The 17,885-nt window shown below is 48.1% G+C and overlaps 1 long non-coding RNA gene across 1 annotated transcript; it reads right to left on the bottom strand.

The window, feature by feature from the left end:
• Positions 1–5,123: 5,123 nt before the first annotated feature.
• LOC143831371 (uncharacterized) lies at positions 5,124–16,284 on the bottom strand. Its single transcript, XR_013228854.1, has 3 exons — positions 16,178–16,284; positions 5,991–6,101; positions 5,124–5,572 (listed from the first exon to the last, which is right to left on the bottom strand). It is a non-coding gene; the product is annotated as an uncharacterized LOC143831371 (long non-coding RNA).
• Between the last annotated feature and the right edge of the window lie 1,601 nt (positions 16,285–17,885).

Raw genomic sequence — 17,885 nt, 5'->3', positions numbered from 1 at the left:
GGAAGCAATGATCTGCAGCCATTAATGGCATCCAAGGCTACTTTTACAAACCCCAAAGGAAGAAGAGTTGCTCTTTCGTGCCCTGCTTTTTACTACCTGAAGGAGTCTCAAAACAGCTTATAATCGCTTTCCTTTCCTCCCCCTGCAACAGGCATCCTGGGAGGTAGGTGAAGCTGAGAGAGCTCTGAGAGAACTGAGACTGACCCAAGATCAGCCGGCAGGTTTCATATGCGGGAGGTATGGGGAATCATACCCAGTTCTCCAAATGAGAGCCTGCCGCTCTTCATCGCTACACCACGTCGGCTAAGGCAGGGTTTTATTTAAACACAGCCTTTATTTATGACTGATTTATATGATTTGTGATTAATTTAATTGTCTATTTAAATGGTTTTCTGGTGAGCAGAGCAGCAAGGCAGCAGGGATGGGGAGGAGTAGAGCTCAATCAGCCTGTGTGAGAATGCACATAAGCAAAAAAACAAAAAACCAAACCCAGTTTCACTTTTTTGCATGGTTGGGAAGGGATACGGAAGTGGATGGCCCAGGCTAGTCCAATCTGTTGGCAGAGTTCAAATATGCAAACGATCAGAGCACCAGCTGCTTAAACAACATATAGTTTTATTCAGAAGAGAAACAGCTGTGTAAAGAGAGAGGAGGGAGATGGTCCTAGCAGTCTAAGAGTTCTTCATCTGAAGGCAACCAGGGAGGACGTGTCCTCAAAGGAGCAAGAATTCTCAAACTGAGCTAAGCAGGATCTAGGCATTGAAAAATGCCAGGAAGTTCCTGATCTAAATATGCTAATACACATCTCCTCCAATGTCCACTGAAGGAGGTGCTTCATCTTATGTTCAGTCATGCACACTGCAGACCTTGCATGATCGAACACAATCTTGACACTAAGCAGGGTCAGTACTTGGGAGGGAGACCACCAAGGAAGGCTCTGCAGAGGAAGACTGGGGCAGACCATCTGTGCTTCTCATTTGTCTCGAAAGCACCTTGCTGAGGTCCAGAGAAGTGAGCAGCAACTCAACAGCACTTGACACACACTACACCTGCATTTGGGAAACTCTCTTAAGACAGATTTCTAAGGAAACTCCTCCTCCCCCTTTCCTCTGAGATCCCTGTGGGCAAGAAAAATTCACTTCAAAGGCAGCTATGACTTGACAGCCCTTTCCACCACTGACCTGCTGCATTAGGTGTGATTTAAAATGGCAGTCAGGAAATATTACCTGCGTAGGGGCTCAACTACCCATCAATTTGGCTTATATCCTACTTGCAAATAGGGCTGATTCTGCACTTACTTTGTGTTTTCCATTGTGGATCCTGCTGAATTCAGATCACTTTGAACTCAGGTCTTCCTCTATCCCCTCACCCCCACACCCAATTGAAACAGAAAGTCTTCTGCAATTGATTGGGGAGGGGAGTCAGGTGCAGCAGGAGTTTTTATCTTTCTTTTCTTGATGGGGGGGGCTGGAGACAGCAGATGAGGGGGAAATCAAGAGGCAAATCTCTGCTGAGAGAACTAAGGACTTCTGCAGTGCAGTCACTTTAAGACTTGCAACCAGGAACCAGGAAGACTTTGAACTGACGCAATGGCCAATCAGGGAAGACTGCTTTGCTACCATGCGTCAGAAAGTTAATTTGCAAAAAACAGAAATCTGCACACTTACTGATGGCAATTTTTCAAATATTGAGGGTTATATCCAAAATAAAAAATAGAAATTAAATTCCATGTAGATGGGAGGGATTTATTCGAGATGGAAGTGGATAAATAGCCCTGTGTAGACTAAATGTAGCTCTAGGGATATCAGTCCCCAGGTGGGACCTGGGAACCTCCTGGAATTACAGCTCATCTCCAGGTTCCCCTGGAGGAAATGGCAGCTTTGGCGGGTGGACTCTGTAGCATTATACTTCTCTGAGGTCCCTCCCTGCCCCAAATCCCACCCATTCCTGGTTCTACCCCCCAAAGCCTACAAGTATTTTCCAACCCATAGCTGGCAACCCCACATAGCTCACAGGAGCTGAATGTTTACCATACTGTTCATCGACAGCCACACAGCCTGAATCTGTCAGGTTTCAGAAGAAAAGACAGCTGCAGTGACTGTTTTGTCACAGGTGCCAGCCCTCCCTGCTGTGTCTGCGACTGCTTCCTCAACCTCCTGATTCACATGGAAGAAGAAGAGAGTTTGACGTTTTTTGAATTTACTGTTTTGGTTCACTGCCTGCCTGGGGACAGCCTTAGTCACTGTTTGTTGATAGGCTATGAACTGAGGTGACAAATGTTGTGGTCAGACCTTGCAATTGTGATATGATCACGCAGAGAGTAATCTTTAATATCAGCCTTATAAAGAACGCAGCTGGTTGTGTCAATAGGTGCAAAGTGGGAAACCTGCAAGTGATTCTGTACCCAAAAACTGGGTCATTGGCATGATCTGTTTGGTGGCTGCTTCCATATGGACATGATTTTCTGGGTAGCTGTCATCTCTGATGGGAATGGGGAAGCATTCACAGTGGCAATAGTGCATCCGTGTAGCAGCTTTCCCATGCACTTTCTCTGCCTCAGCCCCACTTTCTCTGCCACTGCTACTCCCAAATCTGGTAGTGCTATATCGCTACAATTTATAACATTATAATGATCTATTGCAATAATCTGTTAGTTGTCAGTTTTCATTTTAAAAATACACTATAGCTGCACTTTCCCCCTACTGAAGTCCAGACTAGACTTCTGTAACTCACTCTACACTGGCCTTCCCATGTTCTCTTACCCGGAAATTACAAATGGTCCAAAAAGCAGCTGCTAATGTCCTCATGTGGTCAGCTTGGAGGCCCCACATCCAGCCTGTGCTGAGGCAGCTGTATTGGTTACCAGTTAGCTTCTAAATCAGGTTTAAGGTTTTGGTTCTTACCTTTAAGACTACTTGTAGCCTGGACCCTGCTTACCTGAAGGACCGCTTGTCTCCTTATGCTGCCCACAGGGCCTTGCGCTCTGCGGGTTTGAATCTATTAGTTGCCCCTGGTCCCTGGCAGGCATTCCTGGCCTCAACCAGGGCCGGGGCCTTTTCGGATCTGGCCCCAGCCTGGTAGGATGAGTTCCCAGAAGAGCTGAGGGCCCTGACAGAACTATCACAGTTCCGCAGGGCCTGCAAGATGGAGCTCTTCCACCAGGCATTTGGTTGTGCATCTGGGTAGGATTACCCCCCGAGATCATGGTGGTGGGCTATGTGTTGCTACAGCCGGTTGGCAGGTAGGAGGGGATGTTTTTAGAGGGGATTTTTGCCACCAGTTTGTAAAGTGTTGTATATTTTTGTAATTGTATTTGTTGTTGTTTTATTCTTCTGCCACGAGCCATTTCTATGAGAGCTCCTTCATGTCAGAAGGTAACTATAGCTTTCTCTGTCCCCAATCTTAAATCTCTATTGCAGTGGTCCGCAACCTTTGTCAGGCTGCGGACCGCTGAGCCGGGGTACGGGGAGAGGGCGACCTGGGGCCCCGCGCGTGCGCTGCAGCCCCGGCGCAAATGCGCATGCGCGGTCTTGCTGCGTGCGTGTGTTTGCGCTCCCGCCGGACGAAAACGTGCATGCACGGCAAGTCTGCGCGTGCGTGTTTGTGCCAGCGGCCGCAGCTCCCTCTCCCCGCCCCTCCAGGCCGCAAGGAAATCGGCCACCGAAGCAGCCGATTAGCTTTCGGTCCGGCAATCTTCTCTTCCCACCCCCTCCCAAAGCAAGAAGCTTGCTGGGCCGCAAGCTGATCAGCCGCTTCGGCGGCCGATTTGCTCACAGCCGGGCGAGCTTCTCGCTGTGGGGGGGGGGCGGGAAGAGGGAGCTGCGGCCCAGCGCCGAGGCCTTTGCAGCCCGGCACCGGGCCGTGGACCGGGGGTTGGGGACCACTGCTCTATTGCACCCGATCCTGCTTTGGGTCATCTGTGTGTATGTGTTAGCTTAAATTGTGTGTCTATTGTTAGGAATCTTTTTGTTTTTAAATAACAACCCCTTTTATTAATTTGCAAGAATCTTATTCATTGCCCCTCCTAGAATGACTAATCCCCCCCCCCATCATAATTCAGGAGACAGGTCTATTTCAGGTAACAATTAGGGTATTGAACAAAAATCTGGGGAACTCAGGTTTCGGTCCCTACAATGCTATGAGTGCTAAGGTTGGTGATGCAGCAGAAAAATTTCTGCAGCATGGCAGCTCACAAACAAACTAAAAATGGCATTGAACTTGGCTAGATAGAGATCCAGGGAAGGGAAGAAGGACAGAACTATGTTGTAAGCTACCTTAGGTCCCCTCACTTTAGCCTATTATGCACGGCCGCTGAAACGGGGGCATAGAGAATGCGGAGGAGGAAGAAGCGAAATAAACCGCTTACGCACGGGACGGAACGCAATGGCGGCAAAACCCAGAGTATCCAATTATGCACGCGGCTACTCCAGATCTGCTTCTGGTTGTGCCCTGGTCCCGGGAAGCTCCACTTTCTTCCGCATCTCGCTAAAGCGGCTTTTTCGGCGGCATACGTTGACTCTGCGCCCGGTTGCCGCCTGCAGCGTGCATAATTTGTGATTTTAGCTGCCGCCACTCCACCCCGAATGCGGACCTTCCCCTCTGTGCATAATGGGCCTTTTGCTCAGCCTAACCAACTTCAGAGGACTGTTGGTGTGAGACTAAAATGCAGAAGGGAAGAACTGTGTTGTAAGCTACTTTAGGTCCTCACCAGGGAGACATTCAGGGCATAAATACCATAGCAAATAAATAAAATTTCCATCCAAATTGTGCCCCAAACTTCAGAAGGAGCTCTGGTCACTGGCAAGAATAGACCCTGGCATCTCTACCTAGCCATGTTCTGTTCTGTTTCTTGTTTGTTTGTGAGCCACAATGCAGCAGAAATATTTCTGGTGCATCACCAGCTTTAGCACTCACCAAAGTGTTGCCATTTCCCCTTTTGAGACATCCAGTAAACCTATGAAGTCAAGGTGCATGGGGCTGTTTCAGATGACCTCAGTTCCTTGATTCAAGAGACTGCCAGGAAGGCATTCTTCAGAGGGAAAGCTCCATACATGCCCAAGATGAGCATTTCAGAGCTGAGCCAGAAGTCCCCAGGACCACACCAGAACGATCCCCTACTTCAGTTTCTGTATTTGTTACATCTGCAAAACAAAACGAGAAAGCCTGAGTGTGCTTCCAATGTAACAATGGCCCTCTACTGCATTGTCCAGTAGCCACAAACGACAAAGTGTATTGTTACCCTGACATGAAAACACCCCTGATCATTTGTATTGGGATGGATGGCTAAAAGGAGCATTATCAGGTCAAATCTATACTGCACCCTTCATATAAAGCAAGAGTGGTGCCTTCTTCTTCTTTTGGGGGAAAGGATCAATTAAAAGCCCTGTGTTTAGAACTCGTGGGTCTGCTGATAGAAGACGTTGACCGGGAATAGATTTTAGGTTTCAGTGGAGAAAAACAGCAAGAGCGAAAGAAGCAGTCGAAAACGTCAGTCGGCGAAGAAAGAGACACAAAGAGCCTGACTTTGTCTGAGGTTTCTGGTGCTCTTCTTAGGAAGCTGTGCTCTCTCCATCTAGTGATCGTCTCAGGCATAGCAGGGCGCCAGACAACAACAAAAAAGAGACAGACATGCAGCATCAGTCGGAGTCTTCAGGGCCAGGTGATCTACCCAACTGCAGTAAAGCTAATCCTAGACCTTTGAGTAGATGCAGAGGCGACATGTCCAAAGGCAACCCCCCCCCTTTCTGCAAAAACAAAAGACAGTGGTACTGTAGTAACAGCCACAGATTGGGGCAGCTGCATTGCAAACAGGTAGTAGGGAATCTGAACGTGCCAGCCATTTTCTGGGCTGGATGAAAATCCCCCCTGTAGCCCTCTTACGGTACCTGCCAAACAAAATGGCTTTGGCCCAAATTTATCACAGCTCTAGTCTCCTCTTTCACTCTCCGTCAGACCACAGAGAGAGTCAGAGGCCACCGATGGCTACTCACTTTGCCAGCCCCTGCTCTGATGACTGCTCCTCACTTCACGCCAGACGCTTGGGAGGGGGTGGGGGGATCGGAAGCAGCAGGGATGACTCACGTGGCTCCTGTTTCCCAGACCTGGTGGAAATCGGAAACCACACTCAGCCCCTCAGTTCTCCCCATCCCTCTGAGGATTCAAAGGTGGTTTGGGCCTGCTTTGCATCCGACGTACGGTATATCATCACCACTATCCTAGGCATGTCCTTAGCAATGCACTCAAGAAAAGGAGGGACAGGGAGAGAGGGCCCCTGCGCACAGGCTCAGAAGCATTTTGAGAACATTTGTCCTCTAGAAGATTGATTGATATTTTAACTTATATACCGCTGCTCTCAAAGACTCGCAGTGGTTTACAATACAATTTGTTGTTGTTAGGTGCGAAGTCATGTCTGACCCATCGCGACCCCATGGACAATGATCCTCCAGGCCTTCCTGTCCTCTACCATTCCCCAGAGTCCATTTAGGTTTGCACCTACTGCTTCAGTGACTCCATCCAGCCACCTCATTCTCTGTCATCCCCTTCTTCTTTTGCCCTCAACCGCTCCTAGCATTAGGCTCTTCTCCAGGGAGTCCTTCCTTCTCATGAGGTGGCCAAAGTATTTGATCTTCATCTTCAGGAACTCATAAAATCCCCAATACACTAAAAGATGGCTGTTCTTTGGTGTTAACTCCCCATCTCTCCTCCCCTGTCCAGCAGCAGTCAGGAGCTCTTTCCTTAGGAGCTAGATCCTCCTAGGATCCTTCACACAATGAGCATAGTGATGGTGCTGGTACGGTGGGCCGGTCACCAGGGCTGCCAAATGCCCAGTTTATTGGATTTGGAGTTAAGCATGTTTTAATGGGGACGGTTTGTGGCTCAGTGGTAGAGAAGTCAGGGACTCTGAGAAGTAACCTGGGCAAAATATAGTTCTGGGACCCTTCTAATGCACCCCCCCCCAATGCTGTTGGTAGATTACATAGCATACTTAGGGACACAGAATAGTGACCTCATAGATGCCTTATGTAACTCAGTAAGTAGTAGTTCATAATGACAAATTGATTACTATCTATGAATGGTGATTCACTGGCTATGCAAATTTGCTTTTTATTTGACTATCTAAGACATTGCCTAGAAGGTTTAAAGTGAATGTTGGGTTAGCAACTCTTGGATAGGAAATTCCTGAAGAATTGGGGATGAAGTCTGTGAAGGGAAGCATTTGGAGTGAGGAAGAGATTGGGCAGAGTATAATGCCATAGAATTAGTCACTCCCCCTTCCCCCCCCAAAGGAAACTGATCTCCGGGGTCAGGAAATTCCCTGGCTTACCTGGAGACTGGCAACCCCAAAAATATCAGAAAGAGAGAGACGCTGAAGTTTTAGGTAAATATGAACCAATAGTTTGTGAACCTTTATTTATTATTTATTTATTATATTTATATACCGCCCTCCCTGGAGGCTCAGGGTGGTTTACATAAGAACAAAGAACAATACATAAAACTGTCTATAAAACATGTGAATAACCTTACAATAATAATAACTAATAGTTGTAACCATATAACAATGTAACAGTATAAACAATATAAACAATGTAACAGTATAAACAATACAAACAGGTCCAGAGCATATTGGTGGAATTCGGGGGGGCAGGGGGGGAGCAGTGGCCCTTCAGTCGCTGTTGATTACGTCTGGTCTCAACCGTTCCACCAGGTGGGGGCCAGAACAGAGAATGCTCTGGCCCTGGTCGAGACCAGGCGGACTTCTTTAGGAACTTTAGACGGACTTCAATCTTATTAGTCCCTAGGACAGTTTGCTAGATATCAGGGGGGAAATTTCACAGCCAGATTAGTTCTGTAGTCGAATCAGTTGACTAAGGAGGTAATCTGATTTCAAGCAGCGGCTGGACAGGTACTTATCCTGGATGCTTTAGGCTGATCCTGCATTGAGCAGGGGGTGGGACTAGATGGCCTGTACGGCCCCTGATTGTATGAGTCTTATCCTAGATGCTTTAGGCTGTGTAGGGGGTTGAGCTATCTAGCCCCTTCTGGCCCCTTCCCACTCCATGATTCTATGATTCCTACAACCCTATTGAGCTACGTAATGAAGACGGGTCACTCAATATAAACTAACTGTTCTGCATGTTAAAAAGAAGCCTCCTATATTGTAAAAGTATATTATCTTAAGAATGTGGTTCAGCTAAACCATGAAACAGAGAGAGACACAATTGTTTCTGTGATGCTTCCACACTCCTGATTTTGGCCATTATCGCTTGAGTGGCACGAGTTAGCCACCAAGCAAGGCATCCTGGGGCACTCCACTATTGCTAGGAGCAGGGGTAGTCAAACTGTGGCCCTCCAGATGTCCATGGACTACAATACCCATGAGCCCCTGCCAGCAAATGTAAAGGCCCCGCATAATATGAGGAGAGGGAATGCAGCATGGTATTAGACCAGTCTCGTCAGATTGCAGGAATTAAACAGAGTTGGCACTTGGAAGGGAGACCACCAAGGAAGATTCTGCAGAGGAAGGCCACTGCAAACCACCTCTGCTTCTCCCTGGCCTTGAGAATGCCTTGGTGGGGTCGCTGTCAGTTGCTTAGGACTACTGTTGCCAACCTCCAGGAAGCCTCTGGCAGTCTCTCACTATTGCAGTTGATCTGCAGATGGACAAGATCAGTTCCCCTGGAGAAAATGGTCGGCTTGGAGGGTAGATTGTATGGCATTATACCCTGCTGAGATCCCTCCCTATCCCAAATCCCACCCTCTGTGGACTCCAACCCCAAGATCTCCAAGTATTTCACAACCCGGAGCTGGCAACCCTAATTGTACTTGGCAGCACTGACACAGGCATAATATGAGCCCCTAAATTGGAGTGTGCAAAAAGCAGGAGTGGCCAAATTGTGGTTCTCCACACGTCTATGGACTACAATTACCACTCACCCCTGCCAGCACCATACTGGGAGGAGCGCATGGGAATTGTAGTCCATGGACAGCTGGAGACCCCCAGTGCGACCACACCATTATAAAGCAAAGCTGGCATAAAGCAACTGAGAGTGTGAGATGTAACTCTGGAAGTCCCTGCTTCCAATGTTGTCTTAACCGCCAAGCCCATCAGCCGCATGATGGTAACAATCATATGCTCTGCGTAAGTACAGGCGGTGGTTACATTTGTTCCTGTGAATGGAATCAAAACAACTGCTTCCTACCTGTGACTCCCTGACCTCTAGATTGCAACTTGCAACAATGTAGCTCAGCAGGGCGGGTTTTTTTTTTAAATATATATTTTTTATTTTCATGATTTTTTGTTTTGTTTTATTTTGCTTTTTGTGACCACTAGGAACCACTAAAGCTGAAACAAAATGTAAAAACGTGTCCGTAGATTTTGTTCTGGCTAAATATCTGAGTGTGATCCTCAAAGGGTTTGACAGAAGTGAGAAGTTTCTTCTCACTGTAGCCAGGAGACGAACATATGGCCTTAAGTAGCAGAATTTTTACAAGACGGAACATTCCCAGCACATATCCATCATATTTCTGGGTGATTCACACTTTCAGCTCTTTGGAGACAACCCAAATTGTCTCAATAAATGATTCATGTGATGGTTTCCATTCTACCACATCTGCAGATCATAAGTCACGTTTGGAACTCTATCAAGGATGTGGCATGTCATGATCCTGGGTCATGTTTAAAAGATCACATGTCTGATTCACCATGTGGGGATGTCAGCTTGGGTTGACTTCACACATTAAGCAAAATCCTCCACAGACTGGATCAATTAGTCGTTTGTAGTTTCATGTGATCTGGATCCAGGTAGAACGTTCTTTCTAGATTTGTGAGTTACGAGAGGGGGATTTCTCTGAGCCATTTGACAAACACAATGGCTGAACAATGTGTTTCCATCATGTCGAAAGATTAAAGGAAATGGGTGAATGACAGACATTAGGGTACAGATTGGTAGACATCGACGGTGCCAGCCAATCAGAGACACAGCACGGCATGGTTTTTGATCAGGATCTGGTAAAGCTGGGTTGGAAACCCTGACCTACCATACAACCTCATGGGGTAACCTTGGGCTCATTACGATAGGATGCTTTAGGACAGTGGTCCCCAACCTTTTTTCGGCTGGGGACCAGCAGGGCGACGACCACGGCCGTGCATCACGCATGCGTGGCCGCGCATGCGCATATGTGTGCTGCACGGCCGAAATAGCACGTGCGCGGCGCTTTCACTCATGCGCGCATGCACAAAAGTGCCGCACATGCGCGAAAGTGCCGCACATGAGCGATTTTGGCTGCGTGGCGTGCATGTGCGCATGCACGGCCCTTATTCCCTCTCCCCTCCTCCCGCAGTAAGAAGCTTCCTGGGCCGCAAGCTTGCGGCCTGGGAAGTTTTTTACTGCGGGGGGGGGCGGAGAGAGGGAACCGCGGCCCGGCGCCATGGCCTTCGCGGCCTGGCACCAGGCCGTGGCCCGCAGGTTGGGGACCACTGCTTTAGGATGCTTTGGGCTGATCCTGCGTTGAGCAGGGGGTTGGACTAGATGGCCTGTATGGCCCCTTCCAACTCTATGATTCTAGGATTCTATGATTCTATGACTATCTGCCCACCTAACCTGCCTCACAAGTGCGATACAGATTTTTTAAAAAATAAAATAAAATAAAATAAAATAATAATAATAATAATAATAATAATAATAATAATAATAATAATAATAATAATAATAATAATAATAATAATAAGCATCACAGGGGATCACATCACAACCGGTTAGTGCCACAAGAGAGAGAGAAACTTATTGCCATAGATACAAATGAATCCAAGGCAACTTTTCATGAGAACCAATCAACAACCTGACTTCTTCAATAAGTTTGTACATGTATTGCAGCCAGCATGGTATCGTGGTTAAAGCAGGCTTTCTAAATCAGGGTTTCGTCCTTGAGGACCCTGACAAGTTTCCCAAATGGGCGGGGGGAGGGTGTTAATATTTTATTTTTAAATGTGTTAAACATTTATCAGGTGATATGACTGCTCCTTAGAAAGCCAGATTCTGAAGATGAAACTCAAATACTCCCTGGAGAAGAGCCTAATGCTGGGAGCGATTGAGGGCAAAAGAAGAAGGGGACGACAGAGAATGAGGTGGCTGGATGGAGTCACTGAAGCAGTGGGTGTGAGCTTAAATGGACTCCGGGGAATGGTAGAGGACAGGAAGGCCTGGATCATTGTCCATGGGGTCGCAATGGGTTGGACACAACTTCACACCTAACAACAACAACCATATATGGTCATGCTGACCTGTCCGCACTTCCCCATATGGCCAATGATGGGCCTGGAGGGGGTGGGAAAGGGAAGGGGCCCAGGTAAGCATGTACACAGCATTGCTTCCCAACCATATTCTGTATGATTGCACCACTTCTGGGGTTTCTCAAAGCCTGAAGAATGTTTCAGAGGGTTCTCAATGGTAAAAAAGTTGAGAAAGGCTGGGTTAAAGTGTTGGACTAGGATCTGGGAAATCCAGGTTCAAGCCCCTGCTCTGCCACGGAAACTTGCTGGGTGGCTTTGGAGTATTCACATGTCCTTGGGCTATTCACAGCCTAACCTACCTCACAGGGTCATTGTGAGGATAAAATGGAGGACAGGAGGATGACAAGTTGCTTTAGGTCCCTGTTGAAATGAAAGGTGGGATATAACGTTTTTTGAAAACCTGAAAACCTGGATCCTGTATGTGTTTGTCCTCCTGTCCCCGACCCCCCCCCCCGTCCCCAATCTACAAAGTATGCCATCTAGATCAGTGGTCCCCAACCTTTTTATCACTGGGGACCACTCAACGCCGGGGACCACTCATCGGGGACCACTCAACGCCTTTTACTGAGGCCCGGTGGGGGGGGGGGTAGTTTACTCCTCTACTCTCAACCACTGCCCTAATGCTCTCTGATCGCTATGGTAATGTTTAAACATCCCTTCAAAATAAGATATAGACACGCCACAACAATGAAGTGTGTTGTAAAGGGCTGGGGGGGGATGAAGTAAAGGGCCGGGGGGGGGGGGAGAAGGCCTCCTTCGGGGCCCACCTCCAATTAGTCGAAGGACCACATGTGGTCCGCGGCCCACAGGTTGGGGATCGCTAATCTAGATGATCCTTTATCACAATGTCTGCTCAAGCGGCTCAGAGCCTACACAGGACTCCCCAGTAGTCTAATAGCAGGGTTACTTTTATTTGTGGCTAGATTTATAGCCCACTCTATCATGTGGGCTCAGAGTAGTTCACAGCAGTTTCCCCCCTCAAATAAACTTCTGCCTCCAGATGAAATAATTGACCACCATTTGATATAAATCTGGGGACCATAGTTCAATCCCCAGGGTGATATCTCTGGACCTCTACCTCAGTAGTAGAAAGAGAGAGCTTCCCACCCAGATCTTGGAACAACTCATCTATCCAGCAAAAACAATGGCATAGCAGACCTCAAAATACATGTGGGCTCAAGTCCCAGGTGCTGTGGTAATAGTGCTTAGAGTTCTGCCCAGGAGGTAAACAGAACTTCATGGCGAGATCCTGGAAACCTCCTTAATGCCTTAATTTCAGCACTTGAGGCATATTCCAAACTCTGCTGAAATGACCAAGAAAGCACCCGAAAGACAACATTCTAAATCTCTCCAGAGAAAAAATGTGCCTTGCGCTACTAAGTCAGTTCCCAATTTATGAAACCAGTTGTGCAACCTCCAGATGCAAGGGATTCTATCCCCTTGCTGTAATCCGTGTTTCTGGCGCTTCCACCAGATTCTGCAAGAGCTGAGAAGCATCAGGCAAGCGTATTTCAGCAGCATGGCTTTCGTTCCAGATGCCTTTCCAAAACATGTCATAATCTCTTGGAAGGAAAAAGAAGGATGAGAGGATTCTAATGTTTTCTTCCACCCACTTGTTCGTTTTAACCCAGTGGCAATTTGAAAAACAAAAGAGGTGCAATAGAATTATATGCTTCTCGTGGAATTGTTCCTGGTTTGATTCCCCCCCCCCCATCTAATTAAAGTCAACTAAGAAGTTGGCATCACTGCAAGATAAGGCATCCGATTACTTTCCCGTTTATCCTCGAATACCATTTCGCCTGCTGTATTTTTTACCCTTTCTCAAAGCATCAAGAACCAAAGGCTCCTGGTTCTGAACTGGTTGCAGTTTTGGGAATGGGTCAGTGAGGCTTGTGGAGCAAGCGAGAAACCTGAAGCAAGTCGACTTGGAATTAAAACCTGTTGTACTCTCAGGAAAGTGCTTTTAGGATTGCACCCCTTGATCTATAGCGGGGATGTGTAGAGAGAATAAATGGATTGTTCCTTTGGGCCGAGGAAAAGACTGAGAGAAGGGCCCTAACGTAGGCTGTTCATAACCCAACCCTGGTCAAGCTACCTGTCTTCTTGAAGCCCCACTGCTAGCCAGGAAAACTGAGATATGGGATATTCTTACAAACCTGCAATGCAAAGCCAGTGGGTTCAGGTGAGGCCAGTCTGGTGCCCAACTGCCCACTAGAGTAGGTAAGTTCCTTGACATTTGGGAGTGGTGCCTGGGCTGTGCTGTGCTGGGAGAATGGGGGATAGTGCTGCCAACCACTAGGTGGTGGCTGGAGATCTATGTAGACAAACTGGAGCATGTCCAGAGGAGGGCGACAAAGATGGTGAGGGGCTTGGAGACCAAGACATATGAGGAAAGGTCAGGGGAGGTTGGTCTGTTTAGCCTGGAGAGGAGACGACTGAGATTGGATCTGATAACCATCTTCAAGTATTTAAAAGGCTGCCATGTAGAGCAGAGTTGTTCTCTTGTGCCCCAGAGGGACGGACCAGAACCAACAGGATGAAATTAATTCAAAAGAAATTCCGTCTAAACATCCGGAAGAAGTTCCTGACAGTTAGAGCGGTTTCTCAGGGGAACAGGCTTCCTCGGGAGGGGGTGGGATCTCCATCTTTGGAAATTTTTAAACAGAGGCTGGATAGCCATCTGACGGAGAGGCTGATTCTGTAAGGCTCAAGGGGGTGGCAGGATACAGTGGATGATCAATAGAGCTGATGGCGATTTTTCAAATATTGAGGGTCATATTCACTTCTGAAAATCACAGGGGAAAGGTAGGGTCACTCCGGTTCAATCATGCATGTTGCAGAGGGAAATTTTAAAGCGCCCAAAATCAAAATGGAAATAGAATTCAGTGGAGACAGGAGGGATTTATTTGAACTGGGAGTGGGTAAAAAGCCCCGTGCAGACTACACCCTGGAGAAAATGGCCATTTTGGAAGGTGGAAGCTATCTTTTTATACCCTCTTGGTGCCTCCCCCCCCCCAAAGCCCATTCCTCAGGCTCTAGCCCCAACCTCTGTTCACCTGAAGCACACAGCTAGCTTTCTTATATGGCCGTCACTCCAGAACAATGCTGTTCACACACATGATCTGAGGCCCCTGCGGATGAGAGTGTGCTGGTGTGAGGGAAGACCTGGCAGTCTTTCTGAAAGCAGAGGCAGGTAAAACAAAACAAACAAAAGGATCAAGATTGCTATTTAGAAATGCAATTGACAATCAATTGCCATGAGGAGGACACCATGGGCAGGCTTTCTATGGCAAATGATGGAGGTTTCCAGTAGGGTACAATGAAAGACTCAGCATCGAAGGTCTGCGTACTGGCGAGGTCTGCTGTCTAAGCCAGGGGTAGTCGACCTGTGGTCCTCCAGATGTCCTTGGACTACAGTTTCCATGAGCCCCTGGACCTCTGGAGGGCTACAGGTTGACTACCCCTGGTCTAAGCTACTTGGTAGAGCTGCTAAACTCTGGGTGGGGCTTGGAGCGATCCTGGAACTACAGCCAATCTCCAGAAGACAGAGAGCAGTTCCCCGGGGGAAGTGGCAGCTTCCTAGGGTGGACTTTTTAGTTTTATACCCCATGGAGCTCCCTCTCTTCTCCAAGCCCTAACTTCTCTAGGCTCTACCCCTCAAATCTCCGGCAATTTCCCAGCCAGGGGTCTGGGGCGGTTTTAAAGTTAAATATAAACAGCATTGCTTCCATACAAAGGTTTAACTCTGGTCTGGCATCCAGATGGGAGTGGATCTTGTGAGCCTAGCCACATGGCGATGTCCTCTAATTATCCCACTTTCCAGGTTTTCTGCTGGTTTGTCCCACTCTTTCCAAAGCCTGGCTTGATAGGATCCCTTTGGAAATGTATACAGTACAACACATGAGCTTGCCTTGGGGGGGGGTGGCATTTTGGAAGCTCCCATTCACCTCTCCCACTATGTCTCACCAAGAGTGTGGCCGGAATCTATGAAGAATCCCCAGTAGGGTTGTGCGATCCAACAGCAAAAGTGGCCTTTCGCGCCCGGGCACAATTAGTGCCATGCTGCCCCATGGGGAGGGGGGGGAGGCACGGGTACGGGTGTGCTGGTGGACGCACACACGCAGGCGTGGAGCTTTGCACCTGCGTGTGTGTGCCCACCAGTCTGCCAACACCCATGCCCCCCCACCCCACGGTGTGCCGCTGGTTGCGCCAGGCGCAAACAGCCACTTGGGCTGCCGAATCGCACCCAGCCTTAAAGAAAGAAAACTGGCCACAGCCAGGGTCTTCTCAGCCTTGGCCCCTGCCTGGTGGAAGAGTCTGCCTAACAAGATCAGAGTCCTGTGGGACCTTAAACCTTAAAGCTGGCTTTCTCAACCAGGGTTTCGTGAAACCTTAGGGTTTCTTGACAGCCCTGGAAGGGTTTCCTGAATGGGTGGGCTTTAATTCATTAGGGCCAATGAGGGGCCTGGAGGGGGTGTCAAGGGGAAGGGCTCCAGGTGGGCGTGTCCACAGCTACGCTTCCCAACCATATTCTGTTTGATCATGCCACTTCTGGGGTTTCTGGAAGCCTGAAGAACGTTTCAAGGGTTTCTCAAAGTTGAGAAAGGCTACCTTAAACAGAAGAGCTGTTCTGCAGGGCCTACGGTTGAGGCCTGAAGATTACATCTAACGTTTGCTGGCCTTCCTGCCCAAGCTCAGCCATTTACACCTTTATTCTTCAATTTTATCTTATTTATACCATACCGTGTGTAGGTTAATCTTGTCAGTCGCCCTGAGCAGTCGGGGAAGGGTGGCATATAAATGCAAAACATAACTATCATAATCTATGCCACTTTTCTTGCATCAGCCCCTTCCAGCTAGTATTAGTTCTAACGCTATAGCACTTACTGATTTTTTTTAAGGTCCTCTGGTGGTGCAAGAAGAGGGGAATGGTAGCAATGGGAAGCAGAGGCAGGGAGAGTTTGCAGCCTATTCCTCTGCTGCTCCTGTCCTAGCAGTGCCCTCTGGGTGGTCCCGCCCCCAGATCCACATGATTGGCCGCTGTATGAGGGGGAGGGAAATAACATTATGATATCATAGTGCTGGTCTAAGATCATAGTAAACTACTACAGCTACATTTTGACACTCATCCACAATTTGTATTAGATGTTAGCTGTAGCTAGGGTTGCCAGCTCCAGGTTGGGAAATTCCTGGAGATTTGGGGGTGGAGCCTGGGGAGGATGGGAACCTCAGTGGGCTACAAGGTCACAGAATCCTGAGCACCCATTTTCTCCAGGGGAACTGATCTCTAGCAGTTTGGAGATGAACTGTAATTCTGGGCGATCCCCAGGTCCCACCTAGAATACTACATCTCATGGAAGGACTTGACACAAGGATACCATTTACAGAGGCAGTCCAATGTTCAATTCAACATGCCCATCTGTCCTATGGCTCTAACCATACTTGGGCTGAGGGCCATCAGGGAGCATTGGGAGGCTGAAAGACAGGAAGACCCACGCAGGGTTATCTGTGACTTTGAGAACCTCTGCTGTTTACTAGATCCTAAAGGCAGCCAAGGGAGAGGAGGCCTAGGATCCGAGAAGAGCGTGAAGCCAGGCTCCGTCAAGCAAGAACAGAGCAAGATGCAACAAGCCAAGGGGAAGTCTGACTAATTGCCCATTACGAGTAGTGACTGCATTTCTCTACCCACATATTGTGAAGGCAGAAATCATCAACAGCCCTGGGAGAACACCAGCAGATTCTGTTGCCAAGGATCTGAAGACAAGTTCATATGGATTCTCAGAACCCCCTTATTTCATAACCCTTCAAAAGTCTCTGGGTTCATTCTTTTTGAAGCAATCAAAGCCAGTGGAAGACTCTCTGTAGACTCTCAAGAGCCACTCCCAACTCTGGAGGAAATTCCATGCAGGTGAGGAATAGCGAGCCACTGAGGTCCATAGAGATGGCAGGTGGACAGGGGTGCCAACCTCCAGGGGGCAACTGGAGATACCCTACTATTACAATTGATCTCTAGACAACCAAGATCAGTTCCCCTGGAGAAGATGGCTGCTTTGGAGGGTGGACTCCATAACATTAGATTCCTCTGAGGTCCCTCCCTGCCCCAAATCCTGCCCACTCCTGACTCTACCCCAAAAGTCTCCAGGTTTTTTCCAGATCACAGTAGGCAATTCTAACTCCATGGTATTATACCGTGCTGAAGTCCTTCCCATCTGCAAACCCGGTCCTCCCCAGACTTGACCCCCAAAATCCCCAGGTGTTTCCCAGACCGACAGGTGGAGTTTAGCAGGTCAACTTTTAAAGTCATGAGTTTTGATCGAGAAGGCCTTACAGGCTTTTCAACTCTTTGCCTTTTTCTTTCCAATACTGTCAAGAGGTAATCTAATAATTAAAGACGGGCAGGGGAATCTCATAATGTTTCCAAGAGTGATTTTTGTACAAGTGGAGCCCGAGGCATAACCTCCTAGCTGAATTCCCTCCTGGAATAAACTGGAAGGACGGTTTCATCTTAATGAAAACCTAGTTATCGATGGAGGGAAGAAAGAATACAGACATCAACCCCAGGGCTCTCTGCAATGCTTAGAGTAGCCAGAAGAAT

This window comes from Paroedura picta, chromosome 3 (assembly GCF_049243985.1).
Source record: "Paroedura picta isolate Pp20150507F chromosome 3, Ppicta_v3.0, whole genome shotgun sequence".
NCBI classification, from domain to species: Eukaryota; Metazoa; Chordata; class Lepidosauria; order Squamata; family Gekkonidae; genus Paroedura; species Paroedura picta.
The sequence above is the reverse complement of the archived record's forward strand: the minus strand, read 5'-3'. Positions and strand labels throughout refer to the sequence as shown.